This window comes from Haemaphysalis longicornis, unplaced genomic scaffold (genome assembly GCF_048455015.1).
Source record: "Haemaphysalis longicornis isolate Haplotype H1 unplaced genomic scaffold, Haemaphysalis longicornis Haplotype H1 scaffold_12, whole genome shotgun sequence".
Taxonomy (NCBI): Eukaryota; Metazoa; Arthropoda; class Arachnida; order Ixodida; family Ixodidae; genus Haemaphysalis; species Haemaphysalis longicornis.
Genome location: NW_027526225.1, coordinates 4,086,608 through 4,103,098, shown reverse-complemented (window position 1 = coordinate 4,103,098; position 16,491 = coordinate 4,086,608). Strand labels below are relative to the sequence as shown.

At 48.0% G+C, this 16,491-nt stretch overlaps 1 protein-coding gene across 1 annotated transcript in view; it reads left to right on the top strand.

The window, feature by feature from the left end:
• Positions 1-2,595: 2,595 nt before the first annotated feature.
• LOC144161839 (uncharacterized) overlaps positions 2,596-16,491 on the top strand; it is a 66,957-nt gene continuing 53,061 nt past the window's right edge. The window contains exon 1 of the mRNA XM_077692429.1: positions 2,596-2,864. The gene's annotated coding sequence lies outside the window, so the exon portion shown is untranslated. The remainder of the gene's footprint in view (positions 2,865-16,491) is intronic.

The window sequence follows — 16,491 nt, the reverse complement described above, 5'->3', positions numbered from 1 at the left end:
TTTTTTTCTAATTTGAGTGATAATCCAACTCATCGAACTGGTTGGCGAACCGGTCCGGTTTGTGATTTTGTCGAACCGGAACTGAACCGGAACGAAATGATTCCGCCTGAACCAGAACCGTAACCGAACCTGCATTTTTTCGGTTCGACACACTCATAGAGTTAATACTACTGACTCGACACGACACACTGATATATATATATATAATCCACTCATGACAGGCTGTAGACGTTCGAGTCACGCCCCGGGGGTTAAAAAGAAGGTCCCCTTCTCCCCGTGTAGTCAGAGTGGCGCTGGCTACCACCCTCAAGCGTCAGATACGCTTCTAGTAAATATAAATAGCCGAGAAAGTGAAGGAGAACACAGTCGCCCAGGTAGCCGAATTGGTAAGGCATTCGACATGTAATCGAAAGGCGTGGGTTCGGTCCCCACTCTGGGCGCGTGTTTTTCTTTCTTTCTTTCTTCTGTATAATTAAAAAAAAAGTTTACTTAATTAACCGTAGTGATAAAGAAAAGAGCCTAACCACACCCCTATGCCTCCTTTGGCGTTGTAGACTGCTGACCTATCTCTCTGTATATATATATATATATATATATATATATATATATATATACATATACATATACATAAAGAAATGCCGGCAGTCTACAACGCCAAAGGAGGCATAGGGGAATGGTTAGACTATTTTTACCGTTAGTTACGTTACATTATTTTTTTATTATTACGTGAGAAAGAAAGAAAGAAAAACACGCGCCCAGAGTGGGGACTGGTCCCCACTCTGGGTGGGGTCGCTGGGTGGGGTGGGGTCCCCACTCTGGGTGTCATTAATTCGGCGCCACACGAGAACACCGAATGTCATTTGAGGCGAATGACATTTAGCGGCTAAATAAGGTTTGGGAGCTCAGTTCGGCCAAATGAGTAGCCTCGACAGCAGTGGCGCGTCAATAGACAAGAAAATTCAATAATAAACCAAAGAATTTTGTTTCTGAAAATTGCCAGTAAACTTACATTTTCCTCTTCGCGTTGTTCAAATAAGGAAAGGCACAAAAGTACTAACAAAAAACAGAAAATCTCGTCCGCCGTGCGCGCTACCCTAATACAGATTTTCTGAGGACTTGTCTCGGCTTGTGATGTCTAGTGATGTCACCTGAACCGGTGATTTTCTTATTTTTATTTAAAAAATAATCCTTTGTTACGCTTTTTTAAAAAAATGTTATGTGTGAAGACATTCTTGATGGGCTTCAAAAAATAATTTTGCGGTTTTGCGAGCTCGCTAATTGTCACCGCGATCACAATCAAATGACATTTGTTTGGTCGTGTAGACAGAACCGCACGGCCGAACCGAATGTCATTTACAGCTAATGTCCTTTATTTTGAATGACATTAGATTTGCCGTGTGGCAGGGGTAAAGCCACGTTGAGGCTCAGACGATGCAGCACTCCTTCAGGCCCTCTGTTCAAGCCACACGCGGCACGACCGGAGGAAGGAAAATGAAGCACGAGCAAGCACCCGCGAATGCCTTGACCTTGACCTTGGCCGTGCCTTGACCTTGCTCATCGCCACGGTCAAGACACGGATTGTAACTAAGTTTAATAAATACATATCATAACAACGACACCAAACATGAGTGCTAAACCAGCTTAATTTAGCATGGAAGGACTACAGCTTTCTCCTAGTAGACGAACAAGACGCTGCCCGTTCTACGGTAGCTTTGTGATACGGCTGGAATATGGACCAAGAGCGGCGACGTCGTGCCATATTTATTAAAACTACGACTGATAGTTATCAATGACACCTGCCAGAATAAAATTCTTCCTCCAGTTGTTACTTAGTTGTTTGAGCAATCCAACGTCGTAGAATTTCCGGATAGCTGCAGCTATTTTCCGTAACCTTAAAGGAGCCATGAAGACAAAATACAAGTTGGGTTTATTAAAAGTCCGAGAGCAGTCTGAAACTTTCCACGGCGTAGGAATATATGCAAAAATCAGAGCCCTTCTAACCTCTGAAGGGGGGAAGTACAGCGAAGCTAGCATTCCTGTTGGATTTGCTATGTTGGGGTTTAGAGGATTTGTTATATTTAATTACAAGGACAGTGTCTGATCTTTACATCACAGACTAAGGACACACACGATTGGTGGGTAGAGGCAATCACGTTTAATTACAGGGCAGCTACGCCAATCACAGCGCATGAGCACCGCACAGGTAGCCGCCGTAGCGAGCGTGTCAGGGTGGAAAGAGGAGGTGGCGACGGAAAGGGTATAAAGTGCGGCTGTAACCGCACTCCCTCTGTACCTGACCACAATTCACTGTGCAAACGCAATGTTGTAAATCGTGATTACAGAAACCACGCTTTCACCAATTTTCTTAAAGTCGGCTTCACCTGTTAGCACGAATGCATTGCTAAAAAGGCATTCTTCCATGGGCAATCTAAGCCACCACCTATGGAAACTTTCTTTTAATTTTTGAATTATTTTTTTTACGATGAACACAAGGCGCTGAGACAGTTATTGGCGCCTGCGAGAGACGTGTTCTTCGATTTACAGTTTTGGACTCGCTCTGAATAGCCCTAGTCCTAGCGCTGAGCCAGTTGTTGGCGCCGGCGAGAGACGTGTTCTTCGATTTACAGTTTCGTACTCGGGTAGTCCGAGACTTTCCACGCCGTACGTTATAAAAAACAAACGCCAGATTGTGCCTCGGGCAGTCCTCGGTGAGTCCGGGACTGGAAATCGAAGAGCCCAGTGTAGCGCCGCGATTACGTTGACTACGTGCTGCGTGGGCAACGCTGTAACGTCGCGGCGCTTTTGCTTCTATCGTGCAGTCAGAGCTCTCCCGTCGTCGGCACTCTCCCGAAAGGTGGCGTTCGGTAAGCCTATCTCGGCCATTCTCGGCTTTGCCTGGCTTTGCAGCGAAGAGTTTTCTCGCTCCGCTAACGGCGTCAGACGGTCAGACAGCGTTCACTGCGCTCACACATGGCGCTTTCGGGGTAAAATAGGCCTATCGGCGTTCTCGGCGGCCGCTACCGCCACCGATACAGACGGGCACTTATTCGCATTCTGGTGCGGTTTTAAATGGCACCGAATTTTGTAGAAGAGGTGTCAGACTTGCCTTCCGGTCAGTGCCCGTCGTGCGGGTCGTAAGAGGGACGAACCGGTTCGACGCGTTGCGGCGGCGGCGGCGGCGGCTCTACAATGCCGTACTCGTCGCTAGGCCTAACGTACCGCTGGTATCTTCTGTGCTTGTTTGGGTCAGCAATTCCATGCTCCCCATGGTCGACGCGCCCGCGTGAGCTTCGTGTGGCCTGTGAGGGTCCATGTCGTCAGCAGAATGCGGGACAGGGCCAGGTACCCGGTGTGCTAGCGAAAAAAAAAAAATCACGCCATATCCACGGAATGAATGATAAGTGGGGCGAAGCTCGAGAGGGGTAGATCATCGGTAACCGTAACTCTCCCGTGAAAGTTCGCCCATTACATCATTAAGAAAGACGTAAGACTGTGTGCGTACATTGTACAAATCAACTTTTATTTTCGGAGTCAATGCTCCCAGGCCCAGACCTGGTGAAAAACCCCGCGCCATCGAGGACTACCCCGCACCTCCACCACAATTTGTCACGTAGGATGGGACACAACGGTAAAGAAAGAACTTTTATTTAGGGCGAACTTGTGCCCGAACAAGACGAGAGGAAACGAGCAAAGGTCCTTGCGTCTCGTTCGATCTCCGAGAACGACTGCCTGCGTTCGTGGCGTGATCTCTTGCGTGATCTCCCCCTCGCAGTGCACGTGCGCTCGCGCCTCCGTTGGCGAACACAGACAAGCTCGCGCTCCCGGTGCCGAGTTTGCGCTGCCGGTTGCAGCCGGTTCTTGCGCGTGCAACGCGGCCCACTTTGCGACATCTCCGAAAGCATGCGGCGGTCACGTACCACGAGACACAAGGGATGGACAGACCCATGACTTAAGGAGCTTCGCCCCTAAAAATGCTTCACAACGACACCGTGGCGCGGTGGTTCTTTCGGCCATGGAATACCTGGCCTGGGGTTCAGTATGCGGCAGCCTCGTGCAAGACAGCCGATGTGACGGCTTGCAGCTTCTGTTTTTTTTTTTTTCTGATTTTGGGTTGCTTAAAGCGCCAAAGCTACAGCTGTGCTATGAGGCGCGCGCTGTAGTGAAGGGCAGCGGATTAATTTTGCCCACCTGGGGATCTTCAAATGTGCGCCGATATCTTGACACAGTCGCTTTCGCTTTCGCCGCCGTCAGAGAAAAGACCACCGCGGTCGAGAATCGAACCCGCGACCCTGGGCTCAGCAGCGAATAACGGGCGTGTTGGTCGCGCTGCGGATAATTGAGTGCTAGTACAAACGACTGCACGGAACAATGTGAGAAGTTACATCGACAACAGCTCACACACGACGTATGAAATAGGGGGAGTATGAAATAGTGCCACGTGCTGCAAGATAGGCCAGCAAAACCAGTCGATAAGCCGGGTACCAGTAAAGAGCGGCACGTGGCAGATGATAGCGTGGTAATCATTGCGGGAGACTCTAACATGAAGAGGAGCAGCGCTGCCATAGTGGAAAGGGTAAAGGGGGATAAGCGTGTGAAGGTGGGGTGCTTCCCCGGTCAAACGATGCAGACGGTGATGACTGCAGCGAAGGGGCAGCTGGCCTTGTCTAGTAAAGCTAGAAACCTTGTGGTGATTGCCGCGGAGCTTAACGATGTTCTAAAGGGAGAGGAGGAAAAACTTGGCCAGGAGATAGCGAAGGGGGTAAAGGACCTGCGGGCGACGGCCCCAAATGTGCTCATTGCAGTCTGCACCGTGCCGGAGGTGATGAAGCAGGGCGTGCACACCGAACGGGCAGTACTCGCTGCTAACAGCGAGATCGTGAGGCGCGGCAGGGAACTTGCGCTTGAAGTGATAGACGTGAACAGGGTAGTGGGCAGCATTGGGCATAGGCAAGCTTTCCAGTGGGACGGGATTCACTTCAGCCCCAGGCTAGGAAACAAGGTGGGTTGGCGCTTAGGTGGAAGAGCGGTAGCTTTTTTAGGGGGACCCGCGCAGCTAAGGAAGGCAAACTAGGAGACATAAGGGAAGCAGGGGACACATGCACACTCAACGTTGGGAGACAGCCAGGCCTAGAGCCAAATGGAGAACCTACAGACGTAACTCAGAAAGTTGACAGAAGCGATTTAAGTGGAAACAATGGAGCGAACAATTTTGTAAAAGACAAAAATAGACCCCGTAAACGGAAAGGGAAAAACAAATCCAATAAATATTTAATCAGCTACTTAAATATGGAGAGAGGCAGAAAGCCTGACAAGTGGGTGGAAATTCAAAACGAGCTTGAACGGGAAGGAATAGACGTGTACGCTTTAGCCGAGACTCACCTCCGAGACCTAGAAACCCCACCGGTCATAGGCAATTATGTTTGGGAAGGTTGCAACAGGACCACAGGAATGAAGAAAGGGGGAGGCGTTGGCATGCTCATTAAACAAGGGACCGACTGGCAGAGAGTGCATGAAAGCTGTAAAGAGCATCTATGGGTTAGCGGCACCATAGAGGGGAAAAATACATGGTTAGGAGTTGTGTGTCTGTGGGCCGGAAGTAGGGCTAGGGAGGAAAATGAGGAAATGGTAAACTGTTTGAGAAGAGATATAAACGAGTTCAAAGATTCGGGCGAAATAATCTTAGTTGGAGATATGAATGCCCATATAGAAGGTTTGGATGGATACACAGACCACAACGGTTCTCTAGTGATAGATCTACGTCAGGAAAACCGGCTTGTAATAGTAAACACGGAAAGCAAGTGTGACGGACAAATAACGTGGGAAAGCGGGATAACAGACAGTCCAGCATAGACTACAGTTTAGTGTCCGAGACAGTATACGAAAGGTTGAGAGAAATGAGGAGAGATGAAAATGGAACAGACAGCTTGGGAAGCGACCACAAGCGACTTAGCTTGCACTTTGGAGGCGCAACCTGGACAAATGTAGAAGTAGGTACAATAGGAGGAACTAATTTGAACAATGAGCAGTTAAAGATCATCGCTGATAAAGTGGAGGATGAAATCAATAAATACCCAGGCAAAAATTAGGATTACGACGAAATGATTGCGTTCATAAAGGGTAAGATGAATGAAGCAAAGCAACGAAACCGATGGAAAGGGAAGAGAAAGCCGAGACGCTGGTGGAATAAGGAAATAAATGAGGCTATTGACCAGCGAAGAAAGGCGTCGAGAGAACATAGGGAAGCAAAAAGAACTGGTATGGAACCGGAGGTAGTGAAGGAGAAGTGGGATATGTACCGTGGTAAAAAACTAGAAGTGCAGAAAATGGTGTAAGCAAAGATCAAGCAGAAAAGCGAACAGTGGATGGCAGAAATACGGAAGAAGGACGAAAGCGCATCCAAGAAGTTTTGGAACCAAGCTCAAAAAACGATAGCCATCAAAAATTCCTGATTGACGAGGAAAGGAAATATTTAGAAGGAGAGCACGCGTTGGCGCACATTCATCGAGTGATTAGTGAGAAGTTTAGGGCAATAGTGATAGGGAAGCCTGCACCAATAACATCAGCGCCGCAGAAAACTTCGGAAAGGGAAATAAGTTTGAGAAACCTTGATTGGAAAAAAGCAGAGCAAAAGGTTTCCCCCCAGACAGCAGTGGGCCCGGACGGAATACCAATGCAACTGATAAACCTACTTGGACCTAAAAGTAAAAAATCGTTTATGAGGGCAATAGATAGGGTGATAGAAGCCAAACAAATACCAGAGGACTGGCTAGAAAGTAGGATGGATTTAATATATAAAGGCAGAGGAGACAAAGCCAGTATTGATTCATACAGACCACTCACAGTAACGTCAGTGGTGTATAGTTGTAAACTTTGGGACACCTGCGTCGTAACCTGCGTAACGCGCCACCAGCCATGCGCAAATTGTCCTACTTCGCATTCGTCCGCCCGCAGCTAGAATTCGCCTCATCTATATGGTCACCTCATCAAAGCTACTTAATTAATCTGGTCGAGTCCATCCAAAACAGAACCGCCCGTTTTATTTCTCGGAACTATAGTCGCAATTCAAGTATACCCGCCGCGGTGGCTCAGTGGCTAAGGCGTTGCGCTGCTGAGCACGAGGTCGCGGGTTCGATTCCCGGCCGCGGCGGCCGCTTTTCTGATGGAGGCGAAAAGCGAAAACGCCCGTGTGTACGAGATTTCGGCGCACGTTAAAGATCCCCAGGTGGTCAAAATTAATCCAGAGCCCTCCACTACGGCGCGCCTCATCGTCTGCGTTGCGTCGGCGCGTTAACCCCTACAATCAATCAGTCAATTCAAGTATCACACAGATTAAAATGGACCTTTCATTACAACCGCTACAAGTTCGTCGCATGGTCGCTCTTTTGTGTTTGTTTCACAAATACGCCCATAGTGATAACCCATCCCCGCTCCCCCTCGAACCCCCTTCACGCGTCTCGTCACGTTTACACAATCAATTCAGCTTTAAGCGTATCTATGGGGAAACACTTGCATTCAATTCATCGGCTCTACCTCGCGCCATATCTCATTGGAATGAACTTCCGGACTCTATCGCTTCTATAACAGACCATGACAAATTTCGTGAACAACTAAATGCGCATTTTTTCTAATCTTTTTACTTCACATGTGTGCTTCCCACATACTCGATAACCATGCTTTCTATCTCTGTTTACACATTCCTTGAATTTTTCTTTTGATTTGAGTGTTTATGAATTTTTGAGGGTACCTTTTCATTAAAAATATATAATGATGTCCTGTTCATCTTGTTTATATTTCCCTTTTAGAATGTGTTGGCTATATGCCCCAAGTTCCTCTTTTTTGTATGCCCCCTTACCCGATGCTCCACCCGGAGCATGTGAGGTTTTTATAAATAAATAAATAAATAAATAAATATAGATTCGTAATGCAGGCGATAAAATCAGAAGTTCAAGCATGGATGGAAGAAAATGAAATACTTGGGGAACTGCAGAATGGATTTAGACAAGACAGGCGACTGGATGACAATTTGTTCGTGGTAACGCAATGCATTGAAATTGCGAAAGCACAGAATAGACCATTATGGATTACGTTCTTCGACATTAAAGGGGCATGTGACAACGTAAACAGAGAACGGCTGTGGAGGATGCTGAAACTCCAGGGATTAGATGACGAGATAATACAGTTCCTTATGGCAATCTATAAAGACAATAGAGTGCACCTTACATGGGAAGGACAGAAATGCGCCCAGCAGATCAACATCCATCGGGGACTGAAACAGGGATGCCCTTTGAGCTCAATACTGTTTATGCTTTACATGGTAGGGTTAGAAAAGAAACTGGAAGAAAGTCAAGTAGGGTTTAGCCTAACCCATATGCTGCAAGGCGAAGTGGTACAATAGCATATTCCGGGAATGTTATACGCAGACGACATTGTTCTTTTAGCTGATAACCAAACCGATATGCAGCAGCTAATAAATATTTGCGGCCAGGAAGCCACTGACCTCGGGTTAAATTTCAGTGCATAAAAATCAGGAATAATGGTTTTCAATGACGCTACCACCGACGTAGTGTCTATCCAGCAAGGCGAATTACCTAGAGTGAAGGAATATAAATATTTGGGAGTGTAGATAAACGAAGGGGATAACTACTTAAGAACTCACGAGGAGCAACTTAGCGTTAAGGGAAAGCGAAATGCAGCTATAATGAAGCATATAGCGCTGGGGGGGTATAACAAATATGAAGTCGTAAGAGGAATGGGGTAAGGAATAATGGTTCCGGGTCTCACGTTTGCGAATGCTGTACTCTGCTTAAAATCAGACGTTCTATCAGGCTTTGAAGTGAACCAGAGAACGGTAGGCTGTTTGACCTTAGGCGCGTATGGAAAAACAACTAACGAAGCAGTACAGGGAGATATCGGCTGGGCGTCGTTTGGAGTTCGAGAAGCACCGAGTAAAATATGTTTTGAGATGAGGTTGAGAGCAATGGATCAACGAAGGTGGGCAACTAAGGTTTTTAGGTACCTATACTTGAAAAGCGTGGACACACAGTGGTTAAAAAAGACTAGAAGGCTAACGATGAAATACGGAAAGAACAGCGGAGAATCCAAAACAGCCAAGGTAACGAAAAAAGAGGCAAGGCAGATTGAAACAAATAAATGGAGGGAAAAAATGGAAGCTAAAGCGTCGTTAGAGATGTACAGGGCCAAGAAATTGAACATCAGAAAGGAAATTTTCTACGATAATTCACAAGGCAGCGCTTTGCTTTTTGAGGCTAGAGCAGGTTGCCTGCGAACTAAAAGCTTTGTGGGGAAGTATTCACAAAATGATGGGGTATGCGTGGTCTGGGGGAAAGAAACAGAAACTCTGCGGCACATAGTGTTAGAATGTGAGGGTATCCATCCAAATCTACATGAAGGAAATATTCGGCTTCCAGAAGCGCTAGGATTTAAGGGTATCACAGAGGAAGTTAACTTCAAGACTGTCGAGGGGACGAAAAGAAGATTAGAATGCTGGTGGACGAAAAGCAGAGAGGGGAATATTGCCTACGACAGTTACCAGCTGTAACAGAAAAAAAAGTCATCATCATCATCATCATCATCATCAGCCTATCTACGCCCACTGCAAGGCAAAGTCCTCTCCCATTATTCTCCAATTACCTCGGTCCTGTGCCAACTGTGACCAATTTATCCCCGCAAACTTCTTAATCTCATCTGCCCATCTAACTTTCTGCTTCCCCCTGCAACGCTTGCCTTCTCTAGGGATCCACTCTGTTGCCCTTAATAACCAGCGGTTATCTTGCCTTCGCATTACATGCCCTGCCCACGTCCATTTCTTCTTCTTAATCTCTACTAATATGTCCTTAACACGTGTTTGTTCCCTGACCCACTCCGCTCTCTTCTTGTCCCTTAATGTTACACCTATCATTTTCCGCTCCATTGCCCGCTGAGTCGTTCTCAATTTAAGTTGAACCCTCTTAGTGAGCCTCCAAGTTTCTGCCCCGTAGGTGAGTACCAGTAAGATGCAGCTGTCATACACTTTCTTCTTCAGCGACAATGGTAGGCTGCTATTCATTATCTGAGAATGCCTGCCATATGCACCCCACCCCATTCTGATCCTTCTAATTATCTCTGCCTCATGGTTGGGATCTGGGGTCACAACTTGGCCTAAGTAGATATATTCGCTTACCACTTCCACTGCCTCGCCACCTATCCCAAACCGCTGTGCTGTCCCGAGGTTATTGATCATTACTTTAGTTTTCTGCATATTAATTTTCAGGCCCACGGTTTTACTCTGTTCGTTCAGTGCGGAAAGCATGCTTTGCAATTCGTCCCCCGAGTTACTTAGCAAGGCAATGCCATCAGCAAATCTGAGGTTACTGAGCAAATCCATTAACCCTTTCTCCCACCTGTTCCCAATCCAACGTTCTGAATACTTCTTGTAAACATGCTATGAATAACATTGGAGAGATTGTGTCTCCTTGTCTGACACCCTTCCTTATAGGTATTTTACTACTCTCCTTATGGAGGATGATGGTAGCTGTGGACCCATTGTAGATATCCTCTATTATTCTTACATAATGCTCATCTACCCCCTGGTTCCGTAATGCCTGAATGACTGCTCGGATTTCGACAGAGTCAAATGCTTTCTCATAATCTATGAAGGCTATATATAGGGGTTCAGTATACTCAGCGCACTTCTCTATCACCTGATTGATCGTGTGAATATGGTCCATGGTTGAATAACCTTTACGGAATCCTGCTTGTTCTTTAGGTTGACTGAAATCTAAGGTTGCAGAAATTCTCTTAGCGATTACCTTGGTAAGTGCCTTGTAGACGACTGACAGTAAGCTGATCGGCCTGTAGTTTTTCAAGTGCTTCATGTCGCCTTTCTTATGGATTAGGATGATGTTCGCGTTCTTCTAAGATTCCGGTACCATTGCGGTCATTAGGCATTGCGTATACAGGTTCGCCAGTTTTTGAAGTACGATTTCGCCGCCATCCTTCAAGAGGTCTGCTGTTATCTGATCCTCACCAGGTGCTTTGCCCCCTTTCATTTCTTTCAAAGCCTTCCTTACTTCTTCGGTCGTTACTGGTGGGATGTCTATCTCCTCTGGACTACTGTCTCGTTCGGCATTATTCTGGATGTCCCGGCCACTGTGACTATTTTATCCCTATTTGTGATGACATTGCCTTGCTTATCTTTAAGTGCATACATCTGATTTTTCCCCACGCCAAGACGTCTCTTTACTGCTTTCAGGCTGCCTCCGTTCTTTACAGCATATTTTATCCTCTCCATATTATACTTCCGTATGTCAGCTGTCTTACGCTTATTGATTAACTTCGAGAGCTCGGCTAGTTCTATTCTGTCAGCTGCGGTAGAGATTCTCATGGTTTGCCGTTTCCTGATTAGATCTTTCGTCTCCTGTGAAGGTTTACCAGTATCCTGTCTAGCCATAGTGCCCCCGACTTCTACTGCACACTCCGTGATAATGCGTGTAAGGTTGTCGCTGGCTTCCTGTGTCGTAAGCTCGGCTTCCTCGTTAAGGGCGGAATATCGGTTCTGCAGCGCGATCCTGAATTCTTCTACTTTACGCCTTACTGTTAGCTCATTTATCGGCTTCTTTCGTACTAGCTTGTTGCGGTCCCTCCTTTAAATCTAGCCTAATTCGAGATCTTACCATACGGTGGTCACTACACCTTACCCTTCCGAGCACTTCCACATCCTGCACGACGCCAGGGTTATCGCATAATATGAAGTCTATTTCATTTGTGTGCTCCCCATTCGGGCTCCTGAAGGTCCACTTCCGTCTCTCCCGTTTACAGAAGAAGGTATTCATTATGCGTAGGTTATTCCGTTCTGCAAACTCAACTAGTAGGTCCCCCCTGCTATTTCTACAGCCCAGACCATAGTTCCCAACTGCCTTGTCTCCAGCCTGATTCTTGCCTAATTTAGCATTGAAGTCCCCCATAACTACGGTATACTGTGTTTTTACTTTAGCCATTGCCGATTCCACATCTTCATAGAAGCGTTCCACTGCTTGGTCGTCGTGGCTGGATGTGGGCGCGTAGCCCTGCACCACCTTGAGCTTGTATTGAGCCTAATTACAAGACCTGCTGCCCTTTCGTTAATGCTATAGTATTCTTCTATGTTGCCAGATATGCTTTTATTGGCTAGAAATCCCACTCCCAGTTCTCTTCTGTCCTCTAGACCCCGGTAACCTAAGACGTGCCCATCTTTCAGCACCATTTTTCAGGGGTTCGAATCCCGGTGCCGGACAATTCCCACCGGATTAAAAAAAAAATCCGCGTACTGATGAAATTGCCCAAGGGGGCTTGGGGTGCGGCCCACCCCGGCGACCATTGCCGGCAATGCACTCCCTCACCAGAGCAGGATTGGCCACCCTGGTGTAGTAACGGCCACAACCTCCCATGAATACGCCAATTAACCCACGGCCCTCAGTCACCAGCGGCTGCAAAGCAACTGACCACGGCGGCGGTCAGACCTGTGACGCAGCAGAGGGTGCTAAGAATCCCTGGATCCGGACAGGCCGCCAATGGAATCTGAACCTGGCAACGCTTAACGCGTGAACCTTATCTAGCGAAGCGAGTCTCGAGGTGTTGTTCGAGGAATTAGAGGGCATTAAATGGGATGTAAAAGGGCTTAGCGAGGTTAGGAGAGCAGGCGAAGCCTTTACGGTAGTATTTTGTGACTAATAAGCTTTTTGTGCCTGCCCTAAGCAGCGCTAGTATTAAACCAAGAGTGTAAAACATAGGTATATTAGTCCTTTTTGGTAGGATGACATATCATCACCCCGATACAAAGGGGAAACCAATAGAAATAATCATCATCATCAGCCAACAAATTTAGAAAGGTCAGTGTTTGGGCGAGCTGCTTGAACGTGGAACACGACAGATTGTATGGCGGGAATTCTTCAGAGGTTCGGCGAGAGAATAGTTCTGTGGTGAAGGAAACCTATATATGTTGCCAGAAATAGGCTAAATGCCTTGCCGATGCCACCGAGTGCACCATGGTCTTTACTCCACCGTGATCTTCGAGGCCATGCGTCATCACCTGGTTCGAATTGCAGCTGTGCTGCTCCGTGAGACTCTTGAACGTAGACTGTGACAGCAGTCTCATGGGGGGGCATGGAGAGCGCGGTTTGTCGCAATGCACATAGTCGACTTTGCACTGGCGCTGCGTGTACGAGAAACGAGAAAATAGCGGTGTCATGGCGTGACACTCATCATCATCATCAGCCTGCACGGAGTTACGGCGCGCTGGGCAGAGGTATCATGTATGGACCCTGGGACCATATCAGAGGTTGGGTGCCGTGACAGCAGAGCCTAGAACAGCGTGACGGCTAGCATGGGTACTGCCGCAGTGCGCCATGACGAAGGCCTTCAGTTGAGGGCGTCGTAGCGGATTTCACCTGGTTCAGGAAGGTAGAGCCTCTATTCTTCCCGGAGCAAGGCTGTCGCGTGGTGGTGCAAATGCGCCCGCGTTTGTCAATACTAATGGTGGCTACGACAGCACTTCCTTCGTCCTCGTCTTAGCGACATGCTTTAAAGAAGACAAAATACAAGTTTGGTTTATTGCTAAGACTGCGTTGCGCCGATAACAACTATGGCAGTTTCAGCGCAAACTTCGAACAAATATGGGGATATTATAGAAAACATATGAAGCAGTGGCGACTCGCGGCCACCCACTTTCTGGCAACTTTTCTATGATGTCACAGAATCTTGTTTGTGCGCTTGACGGACGCTGAACCAACCCATCGCTAAGACACGTGACTGGGCGATTGTAGTGGGGCCCCTATAGTTTTGTTTGATGGCATCACTTTAATGCTAACGCGCAGTTAACACGCTGAAAATTATGTGGTTAGTGCTGGCACACTCCTGCCCATTACACGTCACACTAGCGCGAAATTTCAGTTCTTCGATACTACTTGCGTTTTCTCGCTTAAAAAGCGTCTTTTGTGGCCGGTCTAATAGAGATGAATGAGGTCCTTAAGCTTAGTTCTTTCAAATTAAACAGTTGTATTTTGTCTTCAGATGGTGGTCTTTCTTGATCGACCTAGACGCGAAAATTTTGGTGAGCTGCCTGTCACTCAAATCGGCGAGAAATTTTAGTATTGGTGGGTGATTGGCGAGGGGAGGGTGGGGAAGGGGGAGGGAGAGTGGGATAGAGAGGGGAGGTGAGGTGAAAGAGGGCGGTAAAAGTGCAGCGGGCGGTGCACGTGAAGGGGAGTGTCGGAGATGCTCTCCGACACTCCCCTCCACGTGCACCGCAGAAAATATGGGGGAAGAAGGAAGGAGTAAGGGATGGGTGATTGAAGGATCCCAACCATGAGGCAGAGATCATTAGAAGGATAATAATGGGGCGGAGTGCATACGGCAGACATTCTCAGATAATTAATGGCAGCCTACCATTGTCCCTGAAGAGGACAGTGTATGACAGCTGCATCTTACCGGTACTCACCTACGGGGCAGAAACTTGGAGGCTCACTAAGAGGGTTCAACTTAAATTGAGAACGACTCAGCGGGCAATGGAGCGGAAGATGGTAGGTGTAACATTAAGGGACAAGAAGAGAGCGGAGTGGGTCAGGGAACAAACGCGTGGCATATTAGTAGAGATTAAGAAGAAGAAATGGACGTGGGCAGGGCATGTAATGCGAAGGCAAGATAACCGTTGGTCATTAAGGGTAACAGAGTGGATCCCTACAAAAGGCAAGCGTTGCAGGGGGCGGCAGAAAGTTGGATGGGCAGATGAGATCAAGAAGTTCGCGGAGATAAATTGGTCGCAGTTAGCGCAGGACCAGGGTAACTGGAGAATAATGGGAGATGCCTTTGCCCTGCAGTGTGCGTAGATAGGCTGATGATGATGATGATGATGATGATGATGATGATGATGATGGGATGAGATGGGATGGGATAGAGAGAGGAAGACAAAACGCGCACAGCAGAGACTGACGTGTCTGTCAGCGTGGTCGCTTGCTTCTAAGCTGCTTGGTTTTTCGCTTTCCTGGTTCAGGTGATCGGCCAACCTTCAGGCGGATTAGCGGTTGTTTCCCGTCATTCTTTTAGTCTTTTCTTTTCTTCCAGGTTGCTGTTTTCCGCGCCTGGATGTCTTTTGAGTCTCCTGGCCGGGGGAGTTCCCCCTGGGCGGCCTCTATTCGTTCGCAGGACGTGCAATTGGAAGCCCTAAAGCGCAGTGGGGTGGGCAGCATCCCCGTCGCCCTGGTGCCAGTAAGTGGCGGATTCATCGGGCTGAAAAACCCGCGGGCTGTACAGGCGGCACTTCGAGCGGCTACTGAGAAGTTCGAGCACATTACGAAGGTTTGCCCGTTTGGCAAAAGGGGCGTCTTGTGCCGATCGTCAGACGAGACCTGTGTCGCTGACCTCTTGAAATGTACAATGTTTGCCTCTGTTCAGGTGAGTACATTTGTCCCCCCTCATCTTGCTTGCGTGAAGGGCATCGTTCGAGGTGTTGATGTTCAGATGACACCTTAGGAGGTACTAGAGCAGTTTTCGGTAGCGGGAGTCACCTCAGTTTACCGTTGCAGCCGTGTTGTAGAGAAAAAACGGGGTGCCAACAGAATCTGTAATCGCTACTTTTGTTGGGACCGCATGTCCGCATGGCCACTCATTTACCGTGTGGAACCTCTCTCTCCCCGGCCTCTTCAGTGCCACAGCTGTTGGCCTTTTGGCCACACATCCAAGGCATGCAAATCGTCTCCCCGGTGTCGCGCATGCGGTGAGAGCCATTCTGTCGAGCTATGCACTGCCCAAGATGCCAAATGTTGTTTGTGTGGAGCGGCACACCCAGCTGACTATTCTAATTGCCCTGCTAGAGCTCATGAAGCCCAAGTTGTCGAGGTCATGGCTAAGCGTCGCTGCTCGCGCGGGAATGCTGTTACCATTGTCAAAGAAAGGTTACGCTGGAGTTACGGCCAAACACTCTCCATCACTCGCTGATGCAGCCGTGGTGAGTACCATTGTTGCAGCGGCGGAAAAAGCCGTTGCCAAGCTCCAACAGCCTTCCCTCGCTGACCCAGCTTTTGCTTCCGTTGTAGCAGCGGCTGTTGAGAAGGGTGTCTCTTCAGTAATCGCCCACTTAACTTCCACCATAATCGGGTGCGTGTCTCGAACAGTGGTGACTCAGCTGGCGCCATATTTGCATCCCGCTCCCCTTTTGTGTACCTCCTCTCCCCAAGTGATCCAGCAAGTTTCCACCGCCCCTGAAGGTCCGCTGCTCTCAGTAGCTAATCTTGCCTCGGATTCTGTTAAAGTCTCGTCTACTCTCGCTACTTCTGTGTGTGGACCGGAACATCTTACTTACGCTGAGGCTGGTACTTCGTTTGTTCGTGGTCCTACGGCCGCTACAGAGTATTTGCCCCCCCCCCCCCCCCTTTCGCCCTCTTCAGACTCGGACATGGAGCTTCAGGCTTGGCCTATGGAGTCTTTACTTTACTAGACTGATGAACAGCTGTTCATCAG